The sequence below is a fragment of the Anomalospiza imberbis genome, chromosome 2 (assembly GCF_031753505.1).
Source record: "Anomalospiza imberbis isolate Cuckoo-Finch-1a 21T00152 chromosome 2, ASM3175350v1, whole genome shotgun sequence".
Lineage (NCBI taxonomy): Eukaryota > Metazoa > Chordata > Aves > Passeriformes > Viduidae > Anomalospiza > Anomalospiza imberbis.
The window spans coordinates 48,540,462-48,549,026 of record NC_089682.1 but is presented as its reverse complement, the minus strand read 5'-3'; the positions used below and the strand labels follow the sequence as shown (position 1 = coordinate 48,549,026).

The 8,565-nt window shown below is 43.7% G+C and overlaps 1 long non-coding RNA gene across 1 annotated transcript; it reads right to left on the bottom strand.

The window, feature by feature from the left end:
• Positions 1–7,147: 7,147 nt before the first annotated feature.
• On the bottom strand, positions 7,148–8,132 carry LOC137468804 (uncharacterized). The gene is made up of 2 exons (XR_010996187.1): positions 7,373–8,132; positions 7,148–7,336 (listed from the first exon to the last, which is right to left on the bottom strand). It is a non-coding gene; the product is annotated as an uncharacterized lncRNA (long non-coding RNA).
• Positions 8,133–8,565: the final 433 nt, after the last annotated feature.

Sequence of the window (8,565 nt, the reverse complement as noted above, 5' to 3'; positions counted from 1 at the left end):
TGGTATACACCAGCTCGTGGGGCTGTCCATTCTCCAGTAGGACACTAGCACTTTGTAACAAAATATGAGATGCATTCCTATCTCTGCTGCAAAGTTCTGGTTTGTTTTGTTTTCTGAAATAAAACCTATAAGATACGACATCTACCTTCTGTCCAGTGTCAAATTGGTTTTTGTGGACTGTTCTTGGCATAGCAACAGTAAGAAATTGAGCTCTAATACAGTTGTATTTAAAATATACTTGAAATTTCATCAAGGCTTTATTGGTTGTTTTCTGATTGGAGAATCATTAGATGTTCAGCAGAAGTGCACTGGCCCACAGTGTCACTGCTGCAAGCCCAGCTGAAATTCCAGTTGAAAACCCAGCCTGTATGAAGTACAAAATACAAAACATGTATTCCATATAGAGCAGCACTTTAGCTTATTTGTCAGCCTGTGAAACGAGGAATTAATTGAAATAGACTCAAAAATCAAGCCAGTTGAATCAGAATGACATTGCAAAACACTAAGAGAAGGCAGGTGTTGACATCAAACAACATCCAATTAAGGAAAATAAAAAAGGGTGGGATAAAGAAAACATAAGGTCCTGGGAGGTGTCCTTCCAGTCCAAAAGAAGTTTTTGGAATACGTCTTTGGAGTACAAATTTCATATATGGCCCACCAAAAGCTTCCCAGTTAGAGCAGACCATCAGGCTTCAGTCAGACCAATCTGAGTATCAATTCCCTTCCTTCCAAGGGTGGGTTCCCTTAATACCTTGTCAGCACCACTGGGTTAATAAAACACTCTGCTGTTTTTAGGAGTTAAGGAGAATTTCAAAATCAGATAGTCCCAATCTGTCAATAGTTTAGGATACTTAGTTTTGGTTTTGGTGTCCAATAATAATGGCTTTTGTAATGGCTTTGGAGTTCATGTGTTTTCAGTCTTGCAAAACCAATGTCATTGATTCAGGCAGCCTGCAGCACGCCATTGCCATCAGTCAGAGTGATGTCATTTGAAGCAAATTCACTGCACACCTCTCTCTTGACAGACAGACAATTCCCTGTTACATTCTGAGATGATTCATCTGGTGTGGGACTCCCAGCTGTAGTGTTTGTCATGAAGCTGGGCTCTGGCAGGGAGAAGTTCTTTCACTACAACCCCTCCACTTCAGGATGGCAAAAAGTTTGTCAATGACTCAACAGCTTCGTGTGGGATCTATGCTTGCCTGTAGGTGCTTAGATAGACTTTTGTAATACAAAGTGAAACAAACCCAGCTGGGAACTGGATGGTAAAGTTGGACCTTCATGAGCTTCCAGGTTTCAGTAGGGGGTACAGAGATTGACAGGTTGTGACAACAAGGCTGTGCTTGCTTTTGTTTTGAAGAGCAGTGTTTTCTAACAGAAGTAAGGTGGCAGGGAAATTACCATCACAGCAGATGGACAATTCATTGTCTTCAAGAGGTTCCAATTTCAAGAGCAAGGTTTGCCAAGTGGTCTGAAAAAAAAGCAGAAATTGCAATTTCAAGTCTGTGGCTTGGAATGGATGCTGTGTTTTGCTTCAGTGACTGTAGCAATAACTTTTCAGTTAGAAGTGATGGGTGAGCTGCTTAAGGGGTGATGCAGTTCTAAACTGTCCCATTCACTCCCAGATGACAGATCATTTTGGCACATGTGTAAGTGTTGCTAATGAGTGCTTCCTTGCAAGTACATCATAAATAATATCAAGTGCTCGTCATTATTTGAATCAGTAATTAAGAAAATTCTTCTTGCTGTCATAAGAAAATATACCATGCTTGGCTGCCGCAAGGCATAGTTGTACACTGGAAAGTAATGGAGGGAAGCATTTGCTGTGTGACTGTTTAATCTTGGTACATAATTTTTTTCCAAACATCTTTGCTAGTAATTGTCTGTAGTGCGCCACATTTAGGACATAGTTAATTGAGCTCTGGGATCTTTCAAAGTGAAGGTAACTACTTATTTCTCATGCAGAAATCCATGCCAGCAAGGAAATCACTTAGGGAAGAAGGGTTGCATTTTTGAATTAACTAATTTATGAGGATATTACTCATGATATGTTTCATGGGTGAGAACACTGAAAACACTATAATACACAAGAGTCAATATAAAAACAGTAGCTTCATATTCATGGATTCTGTTAATCTACAACTAATTTAAAGAACCTAGACAAAAACCCAGCTATTTCCTGTTCCACCTTGACATGGTGGTTCTCTAGTTAAAGGCCAAGTGTTGCCAGCAGGGATTTAAAAGCATCTTTAATGATGAGATAAAAATGTATTCTTAAATAGAAATTTCTGGGCTTTTAGACCACTCAGAAAATACTCAGTATGCTTTGCAAGATGAGCAATTTTTTAATACTTTTGATAAATAAAACCACAAATACAGCTATTTCAACAGTCTTAAGATAAATAGAAAGTGGCAAATGGAAGTTTTTAGATTCTGTGAGTTAGAGGCTGTGAGTTGCCTTGGACAGAGATGGGAGTCCCTTAGCAGTGCTGGCTTGTCACACCTGACAGTGCTTGTGGGAGGATGTGGTGGCATGCCTGGAATGTGCATTTGTATTCAGCATTAAACCACCATTCCACAAATCTCAGCCTCTGGAAGTCCATTTCCATCAAGATACCATCAAGATACGAGGGACATAAACAGCATAAGAGCTATTTAAAAAGAACTGCTTGGGTTTTTCATCCCACTTAAAATGCTTTATATTTGGTAGAGACAGATCTCTTCCTTGGATGGTTTTCTTTATGTTGTTGCAGGAAGTTGGGAACACCAAGCTTCACTTGCAAATTTTTCACCTTGCTTTTCAATTATCTTGCCTTTCTCTCTCTTTTATTGAGAGGCGGAACACTTGGTTGACATCGGTAGCAAAACACAGCACAGATTTTCAGTGGGATAGACAGTATCCCACACTTTCCCAAGCTACTGATAACTCTGAAAAACCTGCAGTTGTTTTTTAATTAGTATTTTAACAACAGTTTTCCTGAGCTATGGCTGTGCGCCAAACACAGCTTCTGCAAAAAGACAGGCATAGGGGGTGGGAGCCTGCTGTGAAGTGGATAGAGCAGCAAAGCTGGGCTCCCCAGGCCTTTCTTGTGCCCCAGCTCTCTGTAGGAAAGTCCACCAGTGCCAGAGCCAGGTACCCAGCAAGTTTTTGAAACCTGATAAATTATTTCCTCCTCCTAACAGTTTATTGTGTGAATAGATTCACAGTTTATGGGAATTTGGCCTGGTTAATTTTTTAGTGCATGGCTTAAATTCACTTTTTTTTTTTTTTAAGCCAAACCAAACCCTCTTCATGCATATTAGACCTAAAACATTCACAAGAACTCATGCTAAGCCTTAACTTGCAAAATAAAACTCAACACATTTCTAATTTTTTTATTAAAGGAGGAAAAGACAATCCCCAGACAATTACACTTAATTTCTCCATAATTACAGAAGAAATCTTCAAATAAACCTAATACTGGCTTTTCCAGTTACCTTGCTCATACAGCCTTGCCTAAGGCAGCGGGCACACATGAGGGCAGCCTGTGGGATCAGACATGCAGCATTATGGCTTTCCCTCCAGAGGAGGCACCCTGGCCATCAGGAAGCTGTGCAGCAGCCCCACTGCATCCAAAGGGATGGGATAAGGGATGCCAGCTGCCAGGTGCTGCAGACAGCTGCAGTTCGAGTTGCACCTGCGGGATTCACATAGCCAAGGGCTCTTGCCCTGCATGTCTCGTCAGTTTGTAAAATACCGCTTTTAATTTCTATCTCTTTCACCTGCTTGTGTTTGAAAGCTGTTCTAGGCACTTTGCATGGTAGAGATTGTGTTGGAAGAGCAGATCCCTACAGGTTTGTTACAGTCAGAGATTGGCAGTGGAAGCACTGGACACTTGCTGTTGTAAACTTCATCCACCTCCTTGAAATACTGTTATGATGCTGGTTGTCTCAAGGCTCTGTGCACATGGAGTAATTGCTGATGTAAAGACATTTTTTATCCTCTTGTTACTGAGCACTGCTTTCATCAAGAAACATGAACTGTGGAAGGATGCCACAGACTTTGACAATTAAATCTGTCCCTAGATGGTCTCTTTTCACCCATGGGAAATTTATAAACAGGGGTGGGGAGTGTAGACAAGCCTGTGAAGGAAGACCAGCACCTCCATAAATCCTGCATTTTCTGCTTGCATTTCTAAGTTGCTAAAGTAATTGTTTACTGCAGAAATGGTGAACAGATGGATTCCCACTGCCATCCATAGATGAGCGTGGCAGACCAGTGTGGCTGCTGCTGTTTGTTCACTTCCTTTCACTCCTTTTAGGTTGACTGCTGTTATGTTGCTGCATTAATTGTGCACCATAAGCCAGCTGAGAGGAGCTGGGGGTGGAGGTCAGCTTTGGGCAATCATGTTACGTGAAATGCAGTGTTGCACATCATCATCACAGTAGTGTTGGTATTTCCTAAAGGTCTTTCATCTTGATGTTTGTGAGTGCCTGTTTAATGGCCCAGGCACCTAGCTTGACTTTCTTATTTTCTTTTTTTTTTTCAAGACAGAGTTACGTTTCATGTAAACCACATAATTATTTGGGCTACTTGTAGCAGATTTTAGAAACCAGATGCTCCTTGAATGCCCAATGCATGAAATCCATGGGCAAGAGCCAATGAAGGGTATTTAAAAGAGGCAGTGGTTCTTGTCAGTGTGGGGTTTACTTGTTCATTATCAACTTGTCAGAAGATAGGTCAGCATTTTTCAAGATGGAAAAAGGCTGAAGGAGGGCTTTCTGTGGCAGCTTTTGAATGTCAGGATGGACATTTCTGTATGATCCTCTTGGTTTGCTGCTCCCCACTTTCATCTTTTTTCAGGGTGACTATAGAAGTAGACAGGGTTTTGGTGGTGTGTGAGGAAGGTGCAAGCTGACTCTTAATAGGATGTCTGAAGTGCTTGTGTGTGTTCATGGACAAACAGCAAGGTAAGGCAGAAAACCAAACAGCCAGACAGGATATTAAATACATCCTGGGCTGTGGCAGGATGAGATCTTGGCAGTATTTACTTGGTGCAGAGTCACAGGGCCAAAAGGGACTTGGAGACATCAGCTAGACATTTTCCAAGTAAGATTAAGCTGTACTTAGCACAGACCTGATAGGTGGATGGGTGAGTGTTGAACTTGTCTGTAAAAGCCTCTAATAGTGGAGAATCAACCATTTCCCATACTGTTTTTTCCAGTGTTTGACTGTCTTTTTGAGGGTGGTTTATTCCCCTAGTGCCTAAGTAAAAAATTTTAGGGTGTAGGAGAAAAAGACAATGCCCTCAAATGACATTAGATAGAGGGGCATTTTAGCTGTTTTTATAAATGCAACCTAAGAAATAATGGTCAGATAAAATCTGAGATAAGATTTTCAAGGACCCCCAGCCCAAATTTGCTCACCACAGGACTCCTCCATGCCTTTAAAAACTTCTTTCTTCGAGTGGTGTGTCAGGTTGATGGTTAATAGCCATATCAGAAAGGTTCAAAGAGACCTTTCTCCTCATGCTGTGTTTTCTATCCCGTAGTTGCCTTCAATTTTTTTTTACAGAGTGAAAAAGCAGTGAAAAAACAGAAAGCCAAACCAAAAAATCCCTAGCCCCATACCAACCCAGCTTGCCAGCCTTTTTCCTTGGTACCCTTTTCAGATACTACAAGGCCATCAGTAAAGCCATATTACGAGGAGGAAACCAAAGGAGGACATCATCCATTTATTTAGGCAGTGCTTGGGCCAGCCACAGCAAGAGGCTGGAGAGGCAGCAGGGGCCAGACCCTGCCCTTGGCCTACAGATGTCTTCTCCCTGCTTCCTCCTGCCTTGGAAACAGCCTTTTTCCTAACTATCCTCTGGTGGGATGCTGCTGGCAAGGCATCACCTGTGCTTGCAGCAAGGTCCCTGCCTGGGATCTGATGCAACCTCTCCCTGGAAGACAAGGGAAAAGCTGCGTGCAGTGGTGTTGGCAGTACAGGGACCAGGACATGCCCAGGTCTCTGCTTTGAGAAAGGGACCCATGGCTGTGCCTGCAATACTCTCTCCAGCTCCAAACTCAGACTAGTGGAATAATTTTGAAACAGTTAGGACACTAATGGAGCAGGGCCAGTGTGTTACAAGGGCTGTGCACACCCCAGTTACCTGTGCACCAGTTTAGCTGGGGCAGTGACACAGTTCATTGAGGAGTCTCTGGGTGGCACACCATGCTGAGAACCCATTGCTAGGAATAGGCATCCAATGGGGAAGCAAAGTGGAGAGCACATCCCTCAAGCTGGGCAGTTGCCTTCCTTTTCTGCCTGTTGTGGTTCATTGGGAAGCTCTCAGCCTGGACTCCTGGTCGCTGTGCCTGGTGCCCTGTGCCTGGTGCCAGGGCTTTGCCACACTCACCAGAAGCAGCAAGCTTGCAGGGAATGGGTCAGCAAATCTCTTACACTCTACTGGTCCAGGCACCAGGCAGAGATCACCCCAGCCATGCTGGCATGTGCTGGGACCCTGCGCCAGACTCCACAGCCCTGCTCTTCTGCATGGCCACACGAAGCTCAAGGGGGGAAGGCAAGTCCCCTGGCCCCCGTGGCAGCCGGCACTGGTGCCTCCTGCAGTGCACAGCAGCCCTTTGTAGCCCCACACTGCCGTGGTCAGGGCCAGCAACACTCCCCAGGGCTGCTAAGGCTGCGAGCACCAGCCCTGCACAGCCATGGTTCTGTGGCCTCGACAGGGAACAGCGCAGGAAGTGCAGAGGTGGCCTTGCTGCCAGAGGCATTCAGTGCCTCTTGCCTGCTGTGGTGCCCCAAGGCCCCATTGAGCTGCTCCATGTGGTGGCACAGAGCTGGGCACTGACACCCAGGGAGTCACACCAAAGCAGCACAGAGACTGTGTGCTGTGTTGAAGAGCTGAAACAAGTGGTACCACTGGCAGGACACAAAGCAGAGGCTTCCTATAGATGCTTGCTCCAGGTGTCATCTGGCCCCAGTTATGGACATGGATATGGCAAGGAGCTTGGATGGATGGTGCACCCAGGTCTGTTCAGTTCCAGTATGAGCCTTTGATGAAATCCCTGTACTGACCAAAGACTGACTTTGAAGGGCAGTATCTCCACAGACAACCTCCTGCAGAAGTTGGTATTCTCCAAGCATTGAGAGAGAAAATATTTAATGGCTTAAAAAGGAAAAGGGGGCAATGGAGCAGTTTAGAAAATGCAATTTCCTCAACAACTTTGTGATTGGAAGAACTGGCACTAGAAAAGGGGAAACCAAACTTGTGGGAGAGATGAAATTATTTTCCCCAAGCCCAATAATCACTCTGGCTTAGAGCTAGGAGGTTTTGCTCCTGTTGTCACACACAAACTGCTTCTGTTTTTGCTTCTGTTGTCACACACAAACTGTGAAACTATGGTGCATGCCTATCAGGCTGCACTTCAGTTGCAAATTAACCAGTATGTTCAGTAGTCCTCACTTTCACCATCAATGTAGTCTTTAGTGATGCCTGGGGAAGGAAAAGTGTTTTCCTCCATGTTTCACAGTTTTTCTCCTACTCTCATAGACTCTTAATCCTTCATGATTTTCTCAGTGCTGCTCAGCCCTGGGAACCTGACCTGGAATAAGCAAAAAGAAGTTACAGTGGAGACAAAAGTGACAAGAAAAAAGTTGCACTTTACAGCAGATCTACCAGAGTAAACCAGGGTATGACTTCCAAATTATACCCTGTTACTCAGTAGTCAAAAAACACAAGAGCAGCCAGTACCGATGAATATTCACCTGATTTTACAGTGTAATTGCTTCACACTTAAAATTTGCCCTTTTTTTCCCCTTTTCTCCCAGCATAACAACATGCTGCCTGCATTTTCCCTGCTCTTGAGTATCAGCACGTTCTTGAGTCCTGTAGAGCTGGAGAGGAATTACTAACAGAACTGAAAAATAACTCTGTTCCTCTTACCCTTGCATGCACAAAATTCTTAGCAAAATAAAAAAAAAAAAAAAAAAAAAAAAAAAAGGCATTTCTCTTGTGTTGTGCTTGCACAGTGTCAATGGCAAAGCAAAGTCTAGGGGCATAAATAAGGTGAAATTATGCTCTGTGGTGATGCAGAGAATGAAGTGACTGGGTTTTAAGCAGTGTCCCTACACATTGGCTTTCCTGATATAGGCAGAAGAATTTATATCATGCGCCAAAAAGCTCAGCTTCCAGCTTTTGTGTGCACCCCTCTTCTTGTGGTATTTTCCTGTCTGCTCCCTGTGGGTACCTGGATGAGCCAAAGAAGGATACCTGCTGCTTGGATAGCTAATATTGCTTCTGATTTCGCTTGAAATCCCAGTCAGAAACTTTCTGTCTTTACTGTTTTGTAATCAAAGATGCAGAGGGTGTAATTCAGCCAGGATGTGTTTGCTGGGCTGAGTGCTCATGATATGTGTGCTCTTGGGTACAGACCATCCTTCCTTCCCTTACACTGCAAATACATCCTGTCCCATCAGAGCATCCTTCTTTCAAATACCTATTTTTAAGCTTCCCTATCAAAATGTCAGAATTATTAGGGAAAACTGTTTGTTTATTGCCACACTTGTCTTGATACATGTCTTCT